Below are 22719 nucleotides of genomic sequence, written 5' to 3' on the forward strand. Positions count from 1 at the left end.
TTCCTCCTGCAGGCACTGGGTCTCCTGAAACTTGGCCAGTACCGTTGCCATCGTCTCCTGGGAGTGGTGGTAGGCTCCCATGATGGAGGAGAGGGCCTCGTGGAGAGTGGGTTCCCTTGGCCTGTCCGCCCCCTGTCACACAGCAGCCCTCCCAGTTCCCCTGTGTTCCTGGGCCTCCATCCCCTGGACTGTGTGCCCACTGCCACTGCCCCCAGGTCCCTGTTGTTGTTGGGGTGGTGGGTTAACCTGGGTCCCCCGTAGTGGTGGACACACAGCTGATTGACGTGTCCTGGGGACGGAGGTATGGGCCCGCTGGGTGGGTGCTGTGCTGGTGTTTCCAGAGGGGGGAAGGTCTGTGGTGGCCTGTGACTGGGTGAGGGGAACCGACTGTCCAGAGGTCCCGGATGGTCTGGGCTGGTCATCTAGATCCAGTTGGAAAGAGCTGCTGTCATCACTGTGGGCCTCTTCTGTTGGTGGTGTGGACATGTGTGGACCCTCCTGTCCGGTGACGTTGGGTAGGGGTCCTGCAGGGGTATAAAAGGATTGTTATTACATCTGTGTGTGGCATGGTGTGCAATGGGTGGGTGACCGTGTACCCCAGTGCTATCATTCCTGTGTGGGACCTTGTGTGATGATGGTTTAGGGGGTTGTAAGGGTATGTGCAGTGGGCATGCTTTAGTGATGGGTGTCCATGCTTTGTTGTTGCATGCAGGGCTTGGTGTTGGGATGGGTGGTTTGTGATGTTGAGGCATATGTGAGGAGTTGTGGTGCTGGGGTGAGGGTGAGGGTGGGGGTATGTGCTGGCATGCAGGTAGGGTGGGGGATGTAATAATTAAGATTTGTCTTACCACAGTCTATTCCTCCACCTACTCCTGCGAGGCCCTCAGGATGCAGAATCGCCAAGACCTGCTCCTCCCATGTTAGTTGTGGGTGAGGAGGTGGGGGTCCGCCGCCAGTCCTCTGAACCACATTCAGAAAGAAGGCCAGAGAGAGACAGCACCAGCAAGAACAACAGCATCCACAGGCACACAACACCATCACCCACAGAACTTCCAAGCACCTCACACAACACACCACTACATATCTGCACACTTATCACCACACACTCCACCCCACATATCACCTACACCACCCCATGGCACGGCAAAGACACCCCAGGTTCTCAGAGGAGGAGCTCAGGGTCATGGTGGAGGAAATTGTCCAGGTATAGAGCCACAGCTATTCGGATCACAGATGCAGCATACCTCAATTGCAAGGAAGATGGAGCTATGGCACAGAATTGTCGACAGGGTTAATGCAGTGGGACAGCATCCAAGAACACGGGATGACATCAGGAAGAGGTGGAACGACCTACGGGGGAAGGTGGTTTCCGTGGTTTCAAGACACCAGATTGCTGTACAGAGGACTGGCAGTGGACCCCCACCTCCTCCCCCACAATTTACAACATGGGAGGAGCAAGTCTTGGCAATACTGCATCCTGAGGGCCTCCCAGCAGTAGCAGGAGGACTGGACTCTGGTAAGACATATCTTAACTACTTTATCCCCCCCACCCCACCTGCATGCCATCACATACCACCACCCTTACCCTCACACCCATCACCCTAACAACCCACAGATACCCCACTAACACAACCCACACATCCCAAAACCAAGCCCTGCATGTAACACCAATGCATTGGCATCCATCACCAAAGCATGTCCAGTACAGAGACTCACTCATGCCCCAAAATCACCAATCACACAAGGACCAAGACAATATTGCAAGCACAGGACCCCCTGGTCACTCACCCATTGCACAAGATGGCACACACAGATACAATAACTATGCATTTACACCCCAACAGAACCCATACCCAACATCACCGGACAGGAGGTGCCAGACATATCCAGTCCCCCCACAGAAGAGACCCACAGTGATGACAGCAGCTCTGCACACCTGGATCAAGGTGACCAGCCCGGCCCATCAGGGACCTCGGGACAGTCGGTTCCCCTGACACAGTCACAAACCACCACTGAACCTCCCCCCTCAGCAAACACCACCACAGCACCCACCCAGCGGGCCCATCCCTCTGTCCCCAGGACACATCAATCAGCAGTGTGTCCACCACTACAGGGAACCAGAAGAAGGATATTTGGCGTGCCATCACCAAGGACGTCCAGACCCTCGGGGTCTACCACAGACGGAGCACCCACTGCCATAAAAGATGGGAGGACCTGCGCAGCTGGAGCAAGAAGACGGTGGAGGCCCAGTTGGTATGGCCTCCCAACATGGAAGGGAGCCTGATGCAGCATGACCCCCCTGATGTTCCAGATCCTGACGGTGGCCTATCCGGAGTTGGATGGGCGCTTGAGGGCATCACAGCAGCCACAAGGGGGTGAGTACACTCTCATTCAGCTGACTGCGCGCATTACGAGGTGTCTGGGTGGGGGAGGTGGGCAGTGTGTTCCCCTAGGCCAGGGCAAACTTGGTATGCAAGGTCCCTTGGTAGGCAGGCTATGTGGCACCCCAACCCCACTAGTGGTAAGAGCCATCTACACCTAGTCAGGCTCCTGTGACTTCCAGGTGTGCAGCAATTGGGCTTAGGCCTCGTACCCCATGGTCAGGCGAATTTTCTAGGAACTGTTAGTGCATGGCGTAGTGCTAAGGGATGCTCCCTGTGTGTTGTGTCCGCCAACAGTAGTGGTGTTGCATGCACTGAACATGTTTTTCTTCTGTCTTTCCCCCCCTTTCTGTGGTCTCCCTATTCTTGTGTGCAATAGCATCATCAGGCGGAGGAGCAGTGGCACCGGAGCAGGAGGGAGCTGCAACCCACTTGGCCCTGGAGGGTGAAGCAACGGAGTCTGAAGCCACCAGTAGGACAGAGGGCGAGGGGATCTCCATGGCGGGGACAGGAGCATACACCTGTGACAGCGACTCCTCCTCTGATGGGAGCTCCCTTGCGGTGGCGGGCACCTCTGTGCCCACTGCATCAACAGGTACAGCCGCCACCCCCCACCAGCACCGCCCTCCCAGTAGCCCCTCAGCGTGTGTCCCGTGCCCGCTCACCCAGGAGGGTGGGCATCTCCTTCGCCCAAGGCACCTCTAGCCCTGCCCCAGTCAGCCCTGCTGCCCTCAGTGAGGAGGCTATTGACCTCCTGAGATCCCTCACTGGTGGGCAATCTACCATTTTGAATGCCATCCAGGGTGTTGAGAGGCATTTGCAACAAACAAATGCATACCTGGAGGGCATTCATTCTGGGCAGTCTGCCCAACGGAGAACATTTCAGGCTCTGGCCTCAGCACTGATGGCAGCCATTGTCCCTGTGACCAGCCTCCCCCTCCACCTTCCTCCACCCAGACCCAATCCCCTGTACCTCAGCCTATCACAAGCACACCATCAGACCAGCATGCACACACATCATCACACAAAAGTGGCTCTGGAAAACATAAGCAACACACATCCCACAGGCACTCACACAAGCACCATCCCCATGCAGATACAGCAACATCCACTGCCTCCACTGTGTCCCCCTCCTCCGCGTCCTCCTCCTCCCTCCCTGTCTCATCTCCACTCACACCTGCAAGCACTACATCTTCAGCCACTACCTCCATCACCAGCACGCCCATCACCACACACCGCTCACGTGCAATCACCACCCCCACTACCATGCACTCATCCCCAGTGTCCTCCCCCAGTGTGTCTGTGAGCCCTCCTCCCAAAGTACACAAACGCAGGCACACACCACCTATCAGCCATCCACCTCACAACAGCCTCCGGCCCATGCACCTTCACCCAAATTCAGCAGACGTACACCTCCTACAAACACTACCTCTTCCTCCACTCCCAAACCTCCTCCATCTTCCCGTCCCAGTGTGTCTAAAAAACTCTTCCTGGCTAACATTGACCTCTTCCCTATACCTCCTCCCCCCGTCCTTCCCCTAGGGCCAGGCTTTCCAGGTCCCAGCCCAGCACCTCTGCCACCAAATCCCCAGGCACAGTGGTGCCAGCAACTGTGGGGTCATCGAGTGTGTCACCCATCAGGGCTGCCAGTGTGCCACGTAGCGAGGGCAAGGACATTCCGCCACCTGCCAAGGTGAAAAAGGTGCCCACATCCCGGAGGGAGAAGCCGCACCTACCAGCCACCAAGGGTCAGCAAAAACAAAAGGGGATGGTGGCAAGACAACTGCGGCACCATCAAAGGTGGGGAAGGGACAAAAGCACAAGAGCAGGTCAGGAGAGGGCATGGTGGCACCGACTGAGGGACCAGTGTCACACCTTCTGTCCACGATCACACCAATCTGTGCGGCGGCAAACACTGCAAGCTGCCCTGCCAACACAACCGCCACCTGCCCCGCCACCTGCACAGCCACCTGCACAGCCACCGACACGTCTACAGCCTCAGCAACAGTTCCCAGCCTCTTCCCCAGTGGGCAGCCGTCCCTCAGCAGGTGCTGACCCATGCACCACCGCAAGCACCGCCACCAGACCCACGACGTGCTCGGACAGTGGCACCACCGCTGACATGGCTACCATCCCCAGTGGTCAGTCGTCCGAGGCTGGAGGAGACTTCCTGGACCCTGGCCAGCTTCCATGAGGCATGACTTCCATCACTGTTTGCACCTGCAGGTGGAATGCGAAGCCGCAGCAGTGTGGGGTATGTTGCTGCCTCAATGGCGTATCATGCTACCTGTACCTCGGCAATCTCGTGGCACACGCACCCAGGTGAGGAAATTGCACCGGCCACACTGCACGTGGAGCACTCTGGGCACAAAGCCCCCTCCAGAACCAGTGGAGAGATACATCCACTACCTCAGTCCTTGGCAGGATGAAGCACTCTGGGCACAAAGCCCCCTCCAGAACCAGTGGAGAATCACATCCACTACCTCAGTACTTGGCAGGATGAAGCACTCTGGGCACCAGGCCCCCTTCAGAACCAGTGGAGACTGTTATCCACTTGAGAGACTGGCTTTGCACTCCCCACGATAAAGCTGTGGGCAAACCTCCCTCTGGAGAGACTTGAGAGACTGTGGCTTTGCACTCCCCAGGATAAAGCAGTGGGCAACCCACCCACTGAAGAGACTTGAGAGACTGTGGCTTAGCACTCCCCAGGATGAAGCAGTGGGCAAACCACCCAATGGAGAGACTTGAGAGACTGTGGCTTTGCACTCCCCAGGATACAGTAATGGGCATGGAGCCCCCTCGTGCAGCAGTGGCGTTGTGCGCTCATCTGGCTGAGGTGGCCCCCTTCCCCTCTCAGGTGCCTACAATTTTCGATCTGATGGCCCAGCAGTGTTCTCTCCGTTTCCAGTCAGGTATCTTGTGTGGGCTTCGCCCATGCATTTTGGGCCCAGTGGTCCACGGACAATGATTGGTACACTATCCGGACTTGTGTAGTTGGTGTACATATTTGTATATACTGAATTTTGATTTTTGACTATCAGATTTTTCATGATTACAATCGTTACAATCATTTCCTTATGTCCTTGCATTCTTCCAGGGGTTGATGGGGTGTATATATAATGTTGTTGCATGTGTTTGTGTGTATGTTGTTGTGGGTGAGGGTGGGGCTGGGGGTATTGCGTGTTGCGTTTTGTGTCGCTCTCTTTTCCCTCCCCTCCCTGTGTTGTAGGTGCAGTACTCACCGTGGTCGTCAACGGCGTCTGTCCTGCTCCTGATAGAGCAGGAGGAAGAGCAGCATTGTTTACACCTGTAGTTCGGGCTCCATGGCGTCCTGGTTCCTCGTTGGGTGTCGAGAGGTGAGTGGTTCCCCTTCTGTGTACTGTTTCCGCCGTGCTTTTGATAGCGTTGGTTCCGCCCCGGAAAAGGTGGTGATAGGCGTGTTGAAATACAGTGGGCGATACTTTGTCCTCTGCCTGTCTGTTGGCGGTTACCACCGCGGTGTTTGTTTCTACCACTGTGGCGGTCGGAGTGTTAAAGTGGCTGTATGTGTTGTCGGTTTCTGCCATGGTAGTGATTCCATTTTTTTTCCGCCGGCCTGTTGGCAGTATTACCGCCACTTGAACACCGACTGGCAGGGTTGTAATGAGGGCCTGTATGTCCTACCTTAATCATGCACTGCATCCTGCCCTTGGGGCTACCTAGGGCCTACCTTAGGGGTGTCTGACATGTAAGAAAAGGGAAGGTTTAGGCCTGGCAAGTGGGTACACTTGCCAAGTCAAATTTACAGTTAAAACTGCACACACAGACACTGCACTGGCAGGTCTGAGCCATGTTTACAGAGCTACTTATGCTGGTGGCACAATCAGTGCTGCAGGCCCACTAGTAGCATTTGATTTACAGGCCCTGGCACCTCTAGGGACTTACTAGTAAATCAAGTATACCAATCATGAATAAACCAATTACATACAATTTACACAGAGAGCATATGCACTTTAGAACTGGTTAGCAGTGGTAAAGTGCTCAGAGTTCAAAAGCCAACAGCAACAGGTCAGAAAAAATAGGAGGCAGGAAGCAAAAAGATTGGGGATGACCGTGCATAAGCAAAAAAGTCCAACAGTTATGCAATACTTCTAAATTAAATTCAAGATAATTACTTCCACAGGTAATAATTGAAGATACATGTAAACATGTAACAGTTCTCATTAACACCTACCTAAGTGCATGCGCTTTATGAGCCTAGAGAATCAAACATCAATCTTTTACAGAATCAAGGTTAAAATCAAAGGTTCCTAGGCTAAATCAGCTTTCATCTTCCTGTAATCATAAACAGACAGTTTTGTATTAATCTAACTATGAGTCGCTCTGCAATAAGTAAGTCTGTACATACACTAACAACTACCTTAAAATGAGTCCTTGATTATATTTACACAAACTCTGCTGGAAACAATAATACATGTCTTTTTTCCCTTAGATGAATAACAACAAAAATAAATGGTTGACTTCACCATTCCTTGCAACAGGATCCTATCAGATAAGTAATTATTTCTTGTTTTTTAGAGCAATTCATAAATGTTACCAACGTATCAGTTGCCTGCTTAAAATAATGTCTTTTGCAGGATTCCACGCATGCAGAAAACAGAGGCAGAGGAACCAGCGACTTCGACAAAGAAGGAAACCCGCCGTACCAGGATGCAGAGTGCTCAGAGAACGTGACGCGAGGAGTATGATGATTCAAACACAGGTGAGTATGGGGGGAGGGAAGCTGACGACAAGCAGTCCTTATGGTGCAGGCTACGAGCTCCTACTTAAAGGGCCTGCTGTATTATGCATGTGGCGCCCAACAACTCCAACACCCACAAACACAGCCACCACATCCACCGTACCCCCAGACACCACCCCAACACCTATACACACATCCATCACTCCTACATCACCCAGCACGTCCGGCTCACAGCCCCCCGAGACAAGCAAATGCCCACACTCACACATGCAACAGACACAACCCAAACCCAAGCATACCGCACTCATGCACACACCAAAAGCATCAATATCCACAGGCAAGACTACCACTCCCTCAACCTTCCAAACCCCAATCCCCTCTGAAGATCATACCCGTTTTCCCAAGCAAAGTTTCCTTTTTGACCTCGCCCTTTCCCATGTTACCTCCACCTCCCTCTCTAATGCAAGAGAACCCCACCCACATCCCATCCCAACACATCCCTGTCACATCCAAGTCCTGCCCCGCAAGCACACATCCCCATCCCTCACCAAAGAAGAAGCCCACCCAAACCCACCCAAGCATAACCCCTGAGGTGTCTGCATCCCCACTTGATGTCGAGGTTCTCCTACAGTGATCAGAGTTAAGATGGCGCACAATACTATGCATGGACTACCATTGGACTGGCCAATGGCCTTTGCTCTTCAGCATTTACTAATAACAAACCCAAGTTGTTGTTTTTTGGGTACTCATTTGTCCTGCCATTACTTCTCTACCCTTTTGTTGTTCCTGAGTAATTTGTGTTGCACGACTACAGTTGTGTGTGTTTCACCCTGATTGCTGACCATTTGCTGTTGGGTGGCAAGAATTGACTTTGTGGGCTGTGCTGGTGTCACCCAAGCCAAGGGTAAATGTTCCCTGTATGGGTATGTGGGTTGTAATCCAACTGGGGTGTCATTGCATTGTGTTTTGTTTGATATGGTAAGTATTTCATCTGGAGTTGGCCAATGCCAGCATGTATTGTGTTAGATTTGTCCGCCTAATGTGGATTAGACCTTCGTCTCATGTGTGGAAGTTAGTTTTGTTTGTCCACACATGGAGGGTATTCAATTGTGCTACCTTCCTTTCCATTTGACTGACCATGTGTCCATTTTGATGTGTGTACCTTCCAGCTACTTCATTTAAATGTATGGCCCATGCTGTTGCTGTTGTATTTATATTATTTTAAGCAGGCAACTGATACATTGGTAACATTTATGAATTGCTCTAAAAAACAAGAAATAATTACTTATCTGATAGGATCCTGTTGCAAGGAATGGTGAAGTCAACCATTTATTTTTGTTGTTATTCATCTAAGGGAAAAAAGACATGTATTATTGTTTCCAGCAGAGTTTGGGTCAAGACTGATTTGCATATGGCTGGGTCCAAACTGGGGTGGCATGGTGAGCAAAAGAACGATGGATTAAACCCAGATCTATGACTGGGGGTGAGTGTTTGACAATGTTCAGCATTCTGTCCATCACTTGTTGTTTTTGCTTTGTTGCCCTAAGTGGGAAGGGTATGCCCAGACGTGGGTCCCGTGCTTCCCGTGCCACTGGATTCAAGCTAGCCTGGCTGATGAGGGGTGAAACCCCGAAACCGGTCCCAGGATGCTTGTTTCCGGTCCAGTGAGGACCTGGCTTGGCAGTTCGGTCTGGACTGTTCCCATGAGGAACAGGGTCAAGACTGATTTGCATATGGCTGGGTCCAAACTGGGGTGGCATGGTGAGCAAAAGAACGATGGATTAAACCCAGATCTATGACTGGGGGTGAGTGTTTGACAATGTTCAGCATTCCGTCCATCACTTGTTGTTTTTGCTTTGTCGCCCTAAGTGGGAAGGGTATGCCCAGACGTGGGTCCCGTGCTTCCCGTGCCACTGGATTCAAGCTAGCCTGGCTGATGAGGGGTGAGACCCCGAAACCGGTCCCAGGATGCTTGTTTCCGGTCCAGTGAGGACCTGGCTTGGCAGTTCGGTCTGGACTGTTCCCATGAGGAACAGGGTCAAGACTGATTTGCATATGGCTGGGTCCAAACTGGGGTGGCATGGTGAGCAAAAGAACGATGGATTAAACCCAGATCTATGACTGGGGGTGAGTGTTTGACAATGTTCAGCATTCCGTCCATCACTTGTTGTTTTTGCTTTGTCGCCCTAAGTGGGAAGGGTATGCCCAGACGTGGGTCCCGTGCTTCCCGTGCCACTGGATTCAAGCTAGCCTGGCTGATGAGGGGTGAAATCCCGAAACTGGTCCCAGGATGCTTGTTTCCGGTCCAGTGAGGACCTGGCTTGGCAGTTCGGTCTGGACTGTTCCCATGAGGAACAGGGTCAAGACTGATTTGCATATGGCTGGGTCCAAACTGGGGTGGCATGGTGAGCAAAAGAACGATGGATTAAACCCAGATCTATGACTGGGGGTGAGTGTTTGACAATGTTCAGCATTCCGTCCATCACTTGTTGTTTTTGCTTTGTCGCCCTAAGTGGGAAGGGTATGCCTAGACGTGGGTCCCGTGCTTCCTGTGCCACTGGATTCAAGCTAGCCTGGCTGATGAGGGGTGAAACCCCGAAACCGGTCCCAGGATGCTTCTTTCCGGTCCAGTGAGGTCCTGGCTTGGCAGTTCGGTCTGGACTGTTCCCATGAGGAACAGGGTCAAGACTGATTTGCATATGGCTGGGTCCAAACTGGGGTGGCATGGTGAGCAAAAGAACGATGGATTAAACCCAGATCTATGACTGGGGGTGAGTGTTTGACAATGTTCAGCATTCCGTCCATCACTTGTTGTTTTTGCTTTGTCGCCCTAAGTGGGAATGGTATGCCCAGACGTGGGTCCCGTGCTTCCCGTGCCACTGGATTCAAGCTAGCCTGGCTGATGAGGGGTGAAACCCCGAAACCGGTCCCAGGATGCTTGTTTCCGGTCCAGTGAGGACCTGGCTTGGCAGTTCGGTCTGGACTGTTCCCATGAGGAACAGGGTCAAGACTGATTTCCATATGGCTGGGTCCAAACTGGGGTGGCATGGTGAGCAAAAGAACGATGGATTAAACCCAGATCTATGACTGGGGGTGAGTGTTTGCCAATGTTCAGCATTCCGTCCATCACTTGTTGTTTTTGCTTTGTTGCCCTAAGTGGGAAGGGTATGCCCAGACGTGGGTCCCGTGCTTCCCGTGCCACTGGATTCAAGCTAGCCTGGCTGATGAGGGGTGAAACCCCGAAACCGGTCCCAGGATGCTTGTTTCCGGTCCAGTGAGGACCTGGCTTGGCAGTTCGGTCTGGACTGTTCCCATGAGGAACAGGGTCAAGACTGATTTGCATATGGCTGGGTCCAAACTGGGGTGGCATGGTGAGCAAAAGAACGATGGATTAAACCCAGATCTATGACTGGGGGTGAGTGTTTGACAATGTTCAGCATTCCGTCCATCACTTGTTGTTTTTGCTTTGTCGCCCTAAGTGGGAAGGGTATGCCTAGACGTGGGTCCCGTGCTTCCTGTGCCACTGGATTCAAGCTAGCCTGGCTGATGAGGGGTGAAACCCCGAAACCGGTCCCAGGATGCTTCTTTCCGGTCCAGTGAGGTCCTGGCTTGGCAGTTCGGTCTGGACTGTTCCCATGAGGAACAGGGTCAAGACTGATTTGCATATGGCTGGGTCCAAACTGGGGTGGCATGGTGAGCAAAAGAACGATGGATTAAACCCAGATCTATGACTGGGGGTGAGTGTTTGACAATGTTCAGCATTCCGTCCATCACTTGTTGTTTTTGCTTTGTCGCCCTAAGTGGGAATGGTATGCCCAGACGTGGGTCCCGTGCTTCCCGTGCCACTGGATTCAAGCTAGCCTGGCTGATGAGGGGTGAAACCCCGAAACCGGTCCCAGGATGCTTGTTTCCGGTCCAGTGAGGACCTGGCTTGGCAGTTCGGTCTGGACTGTTCCCATGAGGAACAGGGTCAAGACTGATTTGCATATGGCTGGGTCCAAACTGGGGTGGCATGGTGAGCAAAAGAACAATGGATTAAACCCAGATCTATGACTGGGGGTGAGTGTTTGACAATGTTCAGCATTCCGTCCATCACTTGTTGTTTTTGTATTTGCTTTCTTGACTTGCACGTAAACATTTGGCAGATATGCATGTCACTTGGCTGTACCAGTGGTTGTCCCTGAGATATATGAAAGGCCAGTTCCTGGGCAAGTGTTGCTTTAGGGACATGTGCAAAGTGAAATGTGTCCCAGAGCAGCTTCGTTCCAGGAGGGCTCTTGATGCCCCATCCCTATTGTGCAGGTATTGTTTCCATTGTGAGCTTTGGATATTTGTCTAAAAAAATATTGTACATTCCATTGCCCTTCCATTGTGTTGCAACATGGATGATATGTGTGAGTCCAATACAGGGATATGGCAGAGGAGGGGTGTTAGAAATGGGGTCTTTGGTTGGCCGTCAGGTTACCCCCTGTCCAAGCAAGGACCCTCACTCTAGTCAGGGTAAAAGAGAATCACCCTCAGCTAACCCCTGCTTACCCCCATGGCAGTTTGGCATGAGCATTAGGCTTATCTGAGTGCTAGGTGTAAAGTATTTGTACCAACACACACAGTAACTTAATGAAAACACTATGAAATGGCACAACACTGGTTTAGAAAAATAGAAAATATTTATCTAAACAAAACAAGACCAAAATGACAAACATCTACAATACACAAGTCAAGATATCACTAAAATTTCAAAAAGAGTCTTCATGTAATTTCAAACACACACTAACCCTGTTAGCGTGAAAATGTACCTTGGGCGCATCAAAAATAACCCTGCACGATGAGTGTGCATCAAAAGGGCTTGTGATACGTCGATATTACTCACGATCGAGACCTTGCTTTGTTTCTCTATTCATCGGGTAGGCGTGCGTCCTTTCTTCTCTCCGCAGGAGAGCGATACATCAATCCAGTCCAGTCTCAGGTACGGGCAGGCTTGCGTACTTTTTACATGCCCAGCAGTGTTTGCGTCAGAAATCCAGCTGCACGATGATCCGAAAACCACATAGTGCGGGTTGTGATCGCACCAGCCTCCGTCAGCGATGCTGCATGTTGTTCTTCCAGTCCCGTGCGTCGATCTTCCGTCGATTTTCAGCCATGAAGCCGGCAGCACGTTGATTTTTCAGCCGCGGATCAGAGTTGCGTTGATCTTTTCCCCGCACGGCAGTCTGTGCGTGGATTTCTCACTCTTGTCCTGCCAGCTTCTCCTTTCAGGGCCCCAGGAACTGGATGGGCACCACTGGGCAGAGTAGGAGTCTCAGCAGAGGCTCCAGTTGCTGGCAGAGAGAAGTCTTTGTTGTCCCTGTGTGTTGCTTCACTCTTCAGAAGAACAGATCTATGCACTTCAGGATAGTTTAGGGCACAATGTGAAACAATCACTCTCACACACCTTAGTAAGTAGAATAATCAAGTTTATTTATGGGGCAAGTTCTCATATAGCAAAACTGACCACACTAACATGTCATGAAAAATAACATGAGAATAACGGTGAGAATATAAACACTCTGTGATATCATGAGAAATAACACAAAAATAACTGCAAGAATAAGTGCATATAACACACACACACACAATATGCTTCAATGCTTATAAATTGAAAGGCTTCACCGAAAAAAAAGAGATTCTGCATCCCTCCACCGCACACAAAGCCGGAGAACCCAAATCGACTGGCACAGGGAATCTCCTTCGGGACAATCAGTCCTCCTGGCGTTGCGTCCAACCCAGAAGAGAATTCCTAAACCAGTCCATCAAGGCTCCTGACCTTTATAGTATTTACTAACGACCCAGGAGTCTTTTCTAGAAAAAGACCCCCTCCTTTACAAATTGTGCAATCGGCGGTACCTTGTTCTTCGATCGAGGTGTCTCCTCGGAATGGGCCAGGTTCCCAGAAGAGGGCTCCAAGGTGAAGCTTGCATTCCTCCTTGAGTACAGGCGCATCCCCCTGTTGTCCTAACTGATAGCTCGTGCAATGTAAATAGCGCCCTTCGTATCAGGCAGATGGAGCGAAGTTGAGCAGAAAAACACCCCACCCTGCAGCTTTCAGAAGCTTGTGGAAAAACACAGACCAGTGCTTTACTCACAGAACCAGGCTCAACAAAATGGAGTTGTGAGCCATTGTAAAATGGAAACAGAGGCCAATTGTCCATATAGTATATTTAATTGCCCTTACCCTGCACCACTGTTCACCTTGCACGTAGTGCGTATAGCAATACATTCCACCCTTGGACCATTTGGCCAAATTACAACTAAGTATATCCTATAAGCTGAAATGGCAATGCTCTTGGGAGACACTGAGATAGAAGGTTAGGCACACACTGAATAAAACAACATAACAAAATTAAAATAACTATTATGACAATGATTACACCAAGGATATAATACAGTTGGCCTAAATCAGGCAGCCATCCAAAAACCCAGTCCCACCACCCCTTGTCAACATCCTGCTGCACCCCCTTCACTAACTTATGCAGGGCTTCTATGTGGGAGTTGATTTATATGGAGTGGTCGGATAAATTAAAACAACACAACCCTTCAAAATCACTGCAGCCATGGTTGTGCTTGAGCAGTAAATAATCAATAGCTGCGCGATTCTGCAAAGCAGCTTTTCTAGTTCCCTGTACATCTTATAACAGCTCAGCTAAAGCAGCTGATGTATAATTAATATTCTTAACTACTAAACATGCAAGTTTATTAATAACTCTGGTATTATACACTGCGAGCCCTGGCACCCCTACGATAGAACCAGCTAAACTGACATATTCTGTTTTGGAAAGCAATGAAATTTCAGAATCACAGTCTGCAGGCAATTGAATAGTGTCTCTGACATAGCGAGGGTGTAGAGCGGTATCCATAGGAAACATGAGAAAGCCTAAACGTGTCCAGGCACAATGCCCTCCGGTTAGATTGGCTGGGATATAGGTGAAAGAGATGTTACCACATGAAAAGAGCCAACCCTTAGGCAACTTCACGTTTTGAATGTGGCTGGCAGCAGGCACCACATTCCGGCAGAACTTTGAATTATTTACATTCAAACAGGTCAGGTAATTTTGTGAGTGGCACAATGTCCGTTGTGCAGCAGTTAAGTTTTTGTCTCTTTTCTCCAGTTTAAGCTGAGCACATTTACCTATTTTTATAGGATCACAGGTTAATGAATAGCACACATCTCAATTTGAGATGTTAAACGTGAGTATGGATGTCATGTTCCTCCACAACCGCCTGCCCACCTCTGGGCAATGACGGCAGTACTCATAGAGTGATAGATGAGAGCGAACGTCACTAACATCCACCATTCCATCCTGGTTTGTATCGTTAAAGATGTGTAATAATACCGCAGCAGGAGTGGGCACCACCACTAGACATGTGGTAATCAGATCTTGAACGCTTCGCATGTTACTCATACAGAAGTGAGATACATTCAGCACTTCCTGCGCCAGGTGAATCCAAACATTGATCGGTTGATGTAATAGCGTCGGCATCTGCGTCTGACGATTGAATCTTTGGGCTATGAGCCCCTCCCGCTCCCCGGTGGAGGCTCCCGAAAGGGCTCCATACACCACACTCATCACACAGGCACCCCACAGGATGATCTGAAAAGAACAAAAGACAAAACACGTATTATCATTCTCGCAAATAGCATTTGTCAGCGGGAACATGTTCCCATTTGTCTTGACCAGGTCGCATAACTACTAGGACATTGTCTGGTCCAGTGGCAATGACATCAGCGAGTTGAGGAGGGTTATTTTGGGATTCAATCCACACTTTGGCCCCTGGGCTCTTGTCAGTAGATCCGAACCCTCCTTTGCCTCTTACAGTGAGAAGGGCTGGGGCACTCCCCTTCTTGACAACACCTCCAGAAACCGGCATGATGACAATCTGGGCAACACGATCACCGGGTTGCACCACTAGGTCTGTGTAACCACTGTTCAAGAAAATGACTTTTAACTCACCCTAGTAGTCTGCATCTATCACGCCTCCTAAAATTTGGATGCCTCTCAGGGCAAGCCCAGATGGAGGGGCGATTAGGCCATAATGCTCAGGGGGAATCTGAATTCCAACCCCTGTTTCAATCAGAGTGATGTCTCTAGGCTTCAATCAATGCATTTGTAAAGCATGCAGGTCCAGTCCTGCAGATTCTGGTGCAGCCCGATATGGGGCCAAAGCTCCTGGAGCTGTTTCCCAATACACAATGGTATTGCTAGCTGTAAATGGATTGATTTGTAAAGCAGGCGTGAGCATTCTCATTAGAGGTGTCTCGGCATTCGTAAGGGGTCGGTTGTTCAAAATTTGCAAAGCATTGTACAAATTATCCCTCCACCCATTCAGTGTCCCATCAGACAGTTTGCGCAATTGTTCTTTCAACAACCCATTCATTCTCTCAATCAGTCCCGCTGCTTGTGGGTAGTAAGGTATGTGAAAAATCCACTCAATGTTGTGTTGTGCACAATAGTCCTGCACTAGTCTGCCCTTGAAGTGGCTTGCGGTATCACTTTGAATTTGGAGCAGCACTCCATAGTACAGAATCAACAGATCTAATGTTTTCAGGGTGCTCTGCTGAGTTGCGCGCTTGCAGGGAAAAAGAGTAAGTATCCACCACTGTGGAGGCATACTGACACCCTCTGCTCTCTGGCATTGGTCCAATATAATCAATCTGCCATATCTGTCCTGGCAATTTACCTCTGCCTAGCTGGCCTCTCATCTCCTGTGGGACCGGTCTGTTCTGTGTATGCTGACAAATGGGACATTCAATGATTGCTGTTTTAATTAAATCTAGGGGAAGATGCATCCCTCTAATCTCTGCCCACCTGTGAGTAGCTTTTTCTCCAAGATGTCTGCATTTCTCGTGTGCCCATTTAGCCAATCCCACCAAATCAGAATTCTGCGCCTCCACTTCAGCCTCTTGAATCTTGGCTCAATCGTCTGCAAGACAATTGAACCATCGGTCTAATGAATCAGTTGGACAGTGAGCGTCCACATGATAGACAGTCATGGTGCTTTGAGGTAACATTTCCCAGATCTCCTGCCATAACTCCTTCCCCCATAACTCTTTGTTATGGATTTTGTACTGATGTGTATGCCACGTGGGAAGCCAAGTAGCTAACCCATTGGCGGTAGACCAGGAATCTGTATGAATGTGACATTTTCCGGGCAGCTCTTGTTTCAAAGCTTGATACACAGTGTAAAGCTCTGCAAACTGGCTACTTCCCTGTCCTGTAGTTGTTAAAAGCTTCTTTGTAACAGGATTATAGGACACTGCTTTCCAGTGCCTTTTCGCTCCAACATATTTTGCTGAGCCATGTGTGAACCACACATGTTTTTTATCATCTGCAGACAAGTCTGCCTCATCCTACCGGAGATTCACACACCGGAGGTACATCGTGCAACATTTCTGAATTCTCCACGGGAGCCTGCGCTACCTGCTCATGCAAAACGGCAGTTCCTTTTGGACTCGCTCGTGCCCTGTCCTGGACATCCCATTTCCATTTTATAATGCTGGCTTCCTGCGCATGCCCAATTCTGTGAGTCTTAGGAGAACTCATCACCCACTGCATGATGGGGATTTCAGGTCTTAAAATCACATTGGTGGTCATTACAACCCTGGCGGACAGTGTTAAAGCGACGGTAAAAAAATTTGAATTATGACCGTGGCGGAAACCGCCAACAAAGACAGCCACTTTCACACTCAGACCGCCACGGCGGTACAGACAAACAGCACGGCGGTCACCGCCAACAGACAGGCGGAGGACAATGTACCGCCCACAGTATCACAACCTACCAATCCGCCACCTTTTCCGGGGCGGATTCACTGCGGATAAAAACACGGCGGAAACAGGAATTTCGAAGGAAAAACGCTCACCTCTACACACTCCACGAGGAAAGACGACACCATGGACCCGGAACTCCAAATCCTACCCGCGATAGTCTTCCTGCTCCCATACGAGGATCATCAACGCCGGCGGCGAAGACCACGGTGAGTACTGCACCTACGACATAGGGGAGGGGGGAGGCAAAAACACAGGGACACACACAACCAACATCCCAACCCCCACCCCGACCCTCACCCTCTACAACACACACACCAATGCATATTTATACCTTACAGTAACACACCCCAACCCCCCCGGAAGAATGCAAAGACAAAAGGAAATGAGTTGAACCATTGTAATATATCAAAATACAGTAAGGAAATATATACATATATATATACACAATAAACAAAATATACACCACGATTAGTAGTGCAGGTATTGCACCATTCATAGTCTGTGGACCACTGGGCCCAAAATGCATGGGCGAGGCCCACACAAGATACCCGATCAAAACAGAGAGAACACTGCAGGGGCATCAGATAGAAATACAACAGGCACCTCAGTGGGAAGGGAAGGGGGGGTACCTCAGCCGGATGAGTGCACCACACCAGATCCACGAGGGGGCTCCATGCCCATTGATGTATCCTGGGGAGTGCAGAGCCACAGTCTCTCAAGTCTCTGCAGTGGGTGGTTTGCCCACTGTACCATCCTGGGGAGTGCAAAGCCACAGTCTCTCAAGTCTCTGCAGTGGGTGGGTTGCCCACTGTACCGCCCTGGGGAGTGCAAATCTACAGTCTCTCAAGTCTCTGCAGTGGGTGGGTTGCCCACTGTACCATCCTGGGGAGTGCAAAGCCACAGTCTCTCAAGTCTCTGCAGTGGGTGGTTTGCCCACTGTACCATCCTGGGGAGTGCAAAGCCACAGTTTGTCAAGTCTTTTCAGTGGGTGGTTTGCCCACTGTACCATCCTGGGGAGTGCAAAGCCACAGTCTCTCAAGTCTCTGCAGTGGGTGGGTTGCCCACTGTACCACCCTGGGGAGTGCAAATCTACAGTCTCTCAAGTCTCTGCAGTGGGTGGGTTGCCCACTGTACCATCCTGGGGAGTGCAAAGCCACAGTCTCTCAAGTCTCTGCAGTGGGTGGTTTGCCCACTGTACCATCCTGGGGAGTGCAAAGCCACAGTTTGTCAAGTCTTTTCAGTGGGTGGTTTGCCCACTGTACCATCCTGGAGAGTGCAAAACTACAGTCTCTCAAGTCTTTTCAGTGGGTGGTTTGCCCACTGTACCATCCTGGGGAGTTCAGAGCCACAGTCTCTCAAGTGGATAACAGTCTCCACTGGTTCTGGAGGGGGCTTTGTGCCCAGAGTGCTTCATCCTGTGCAGGACTGAGGTAGTGGATGCCTTTCTCCACTGGTTCTGGAGGGAGCTTTGTGCCCAGAGTGCTTCATCCTGTGCAGGACAGACAGAGTGGATGCAAGTCTCCACTGCTTCTGGAGGGGGACTGGTGCCCAGAGTGCTTCATCCTGTGCAGCACAGACAGAGTGGATGCAAGTCTCCACTGGTTCTGGAGGGGGACTGGTGCCCACAGTGCTGCACACACCCCGTGACGGTTCCAGTTGCATCACTACCCCTGCCGCAAATGGGCTAGCGGTGCATTCTATGTCGGTCTTTGCCCTGTTCAGCGGTCCCTGGCCTGTTCAGCGGTGCTTGAGTTGCCAGTGTCAGACCTGTTCAGCGGTGCATTCCATGGCGGTCTTTGCCCTGTTCAGCGGTCCCTGGCCTGTTCAGCTGTGCTTGAGTTGCCAGTGTCAGACCTGTTCAGTGGTGCATTCCATGGCGGTCTTTGCCCGGTTCAGCGGTCAATAAGCCTGTTCAGCGGTGCTTGAGTTGCCAGTGTCAGACCTGTTCAGAGGTGCATTCCATGGCGGTCTTTGCCCTGTTAAGCGGTCCCTGGCCTGTTCAGCGGTCCTTGCCAAGGCGGTCCTTCATTGCCCAGCAGGGCTGTGGCTGGCGGTCCTTCATGCGTCAGCTGGGCTGTGGCTTGCGGGGCCCTCCTGGCCAGTGACGATGGGGCTGGCCTTCTGGGCAGTGACGATGGGGCTGGCCTCCTGGGCAGTGACTCTGGCGGTGGCCTCCTGGGCAGTGACTCTGGCGGTGGCCTCCTGGGCAGTGACGATGGGGCTGGCCTCCTGGCCAGTGACAATGGGGCTGGCCTTCTGGGCAGTGACTCTGGCGGTGGCCTCCTGGGCAGTGACTCTGGCGGTGGCCTCCTGGCCAGTGATGATGGGGCTGGGCTCCTGGCCAGTGACGATGGGGCTTCGGAGGGGGCGTCACAGACACACTGGGAGAGGACACAGGGGACGTGGAAATGGTAGTGGGGGTGGTGACTGCACGTGAGTGGGGTGTGGTGGTGGGTGTGCTGGTGCGGGACGTAGTGGCTGTAGTGGTAGTGCATGCAGGTGTGAGTGTAGACGAGACTGGGAGTGAGGAGGGAGACGACGAGGAGGGGGACACAGTGGAGGCAGTGGATGTTGGTGTGTCTGTATGTGTGTGATGCTTGAGTGAGTGCCTGTGGGATGTGTGGTGCTTATGTTTGCCTGAGCTTCCCTTGTGTGGTGAGGTGTGTGCAGGCTGGTCTGATGGTGTGCTTGGGATAGGCTAGGGTACAGGGGATTGGGTCTGGGTGGAGGAAGTTGGAGGGGGGAGGCTAGATACAGGGACAATGGCTGCCATCAGTGCTGAGGCCAGAGTTTGCAGGGTTCGATGAAGGGCAGCCTGACCAGAATGAATGCCCTCCAGGAATGCACGTGTGTGTTGCAATTCCCTTTCTACACCCTGGATGGCATTCAAAATGGTAGACTGCCCAACAGTGAGGGACCTGAGGAGGTCAATGGTCTCCTCACTGAGGGCAGCAGAGGTGACAGGGGCAGGGGCTGAGGTGCCTGGGGCGAAGGTGATGCCCACCCTCCTGGGTGAGTGGGCACGGGGCGAAGGCTGAGGGGCTGCTGGGAGGGCGGTACTGGTAGGGGGGGTGGCGGCTGTACCTGTAGAAGTGGGGGGCATAGATTTTGCCACCACCACAAGGGAGCTCCCATCGGAGGACAAGTCTGTGTCACTGGTTGCAGATCCTGTGACCGCCGTGGTGCTCCCCTCGCCCTCCGTTCCTCTGGTGTATTCTGAGTCCGTGGTGTGGCCCTCCATGGCCATGTGGGATGCAGCTCCCTCGTGCTCCGGTGCCACTGTACCTCCGCCTGATGATGCTGATGCACGCAAGAACAGGGAGACCACAAAAAGGGGGGGGGCGACAGAAGAAAGACAGGTTGAGTGCATGGCTTACCACTACCGTTGGCGGACAATACAGACACAGCAGCCCCCTGCACTACGTCGCGCTGTTGGGCTCTACAGATGCAATTCCTGGGATATGGCCTACATGGCTATGGACGACATCTGCACACATAGATGACACAGGGGCATGAATACCTGTACTTGGCACTCTACAGACATAGGGTGGTGTGCCACATGGCCTGCATTACGGAGGGGCCTAGCCTACAGAACTCGCCCTGGCCTAGGGAAACCCACAGCCCTCCTCCCCCACCCAGACACCTTCACTGCACGCAAAGTCCGTTGAATGATGTTGTACTCACCCCCCCTTGTGTCTGCTGGGATGCCCTCAAGCGCCCATCCAACTCAGGGTAGGCCACCGCCAGGTTATGGAACATCAGGGGGGTCATGGTTCGACGGGCACCCCTCCCACGTTGGGAGGCCATCCCCAGCTGAGCCTCCGCCGTCTTCTTGCTCCAGCGGCGAATGTCCTCCCATCTTTTCCGGCAGTGGGTGCTCCGTCTGTGGTGGACCCCCAGGGTCCGGACGTCCTTGGCGATGGCACGCCAAATATCCTTCTTCTGGTGGGCGCTGACCTACATGACAGGGGAAGAAGAGAAGTCATTACCAACTGCACCGTCTAAGTGAGTGGCCCACATCCCTACCCTTGTCATGTGGCACATGCATTCACAGTCCTTCATGCACGCAGAACTGTGCCCCCTTCATTCTTACAACCAGCCCTCTCCACACAGGCATAGCCCATACAACGTGCTCCCTGTGTACCTACCTGTTGGTCTGGAGGACCGTAGAGTAGCGTGTACTGGGGGAAGACCCCATCCACGAGCTTCTCCAACTCCTCTGCACTGAAGACAGGGGCCCTTTCCCCAGACACACAAGCCATTGTCTCTTCCAGACCGAGGTCACAGCAGCACTTGCAGTGTAGGTCCTCTCCTGTCAAAGATCAGGTATTGAGTGATTGAACAGATAGAAAATGGCGGTCACGTCCGCGGCAGTCACGTCCGCGGTGGTGCGTACCATCACCGCCGGCGTACATCGTCATTGGCTCCTGTGACCCATAGGGTCCAATGTTAACCAATGCAGCATTGCGCCGCAGTCTTCGACCGCCTTACACGACGGTGTACAACGCCAGCGCAGTTACCTCACATCCCATTGTCCCACTTTACAGGTCAGACAGCCACCATTTCAGGAGCCCACATGGCCTAATTACCAACTGCGTCGCACATACCTAGGCCTTGTCTCACAACACTAATACAGGCCACATTTTGTGGTGTTCTGTGTAGACTGTGGATACATACCTCTGACTTGTTTGACTCTGTGGTCGCTGTTGTCCTTCCTAGGCCCCGTCAGCTGGGACAAGTGAGGAGATGGCGGAATCCTCTGGTGTACCGACCGCTGGTGGACCTGTCGACAATGGAGGAAAGAAGTTTGATCATCAGCTACAGGTTTGACGGTGCCACAATCCAGGAACTGTGTGCCCAGTTGGAGCCTGACCTGATGTCAGCAATCAGGCACCCCACAGGAATCCCCCCTCAAGTGCAGGTGCTGTCTGTGCTCCATTTCCTTGCAAGTGGGTCATTTCAAACAACAGTGGCCATGATATCAGGGATGTCCCAGCCTATGTTTTCCAACGAGTTGTCCAGAGTGTTGTCTGCCCTGCTGAAACACATGCAGAGCTACATCGTTTTCCCTCAGGTGGAGGATTTGCCTACAGTGAAAGGTGACTTCTATGCCCTTGGACATATCCCCAACATCATAGGTGCCATTGATGGGACCCATGTAGCTCTTGTCCCCCCCACAGGAGTGAACAGGTGTACAGGAACAGGAAGAGTTATCATTCCATGAATGTACAGATGGTATGTTTGACAGACCAGTACATCTCCCAGGTAAATGCTATGTTCCCTGGCTCTGTGCATGATGCCTACATCAGAATAGCAGCATCTCTTATGTGATGGGTCAACTCCAGAGGCACCGGGTGTGGCTATTAGGGGACTCTGGTTACCCTAACCTGTCATGGCTACTGACCCCAGTGAGGAATCCCAGGACCAGGGCAGAGGAACGCTACAATGAGGCCCATGGGCGGACTAGGAGGGTGATCGAACGCACCTTCGGCTTCCTGAAGGCCAGGTTCAGGTGCCTCCATACGACAGGTGGTTCCCTATTCTACTCACCAAAGAAGGTGTGTCAGATCATTGTGGCCTGCTGTATGCTTCACAACATGGCTTTGGGACGACAGGTGCCTTTTCTGCAGGAGGATGGTCCAGATGACGGTGTTGTGGCAGCTGTGGAGCCTGTGGACAGTGATGAGGAGGAAGCAGAGGAAGAAGACATTGACAACAAGGACTCAGTTATTCAGCAATATTTCCAGTGACACACAGGTGAGAAAATATTCCTGCCTACTACAAGTACTTTAACACAACTACCTCTATCCTGTAT

Source organism: Pleurodeles waltl, chromosome 4_1, assembly GCF_031143425.1.
Source record: "Pleurodeles waltl isolate 20211129_DDA chromosome 4_1, aPleWal1.hap1.20221129, whole genome shotgun sequence".
Classification (NCBI taxonomy): Eukaryota; Metazoa; Chordata; class Amphibia; order Caudata; family Salamandridae; genus Pleurodeles; species Pleurodeles waltl.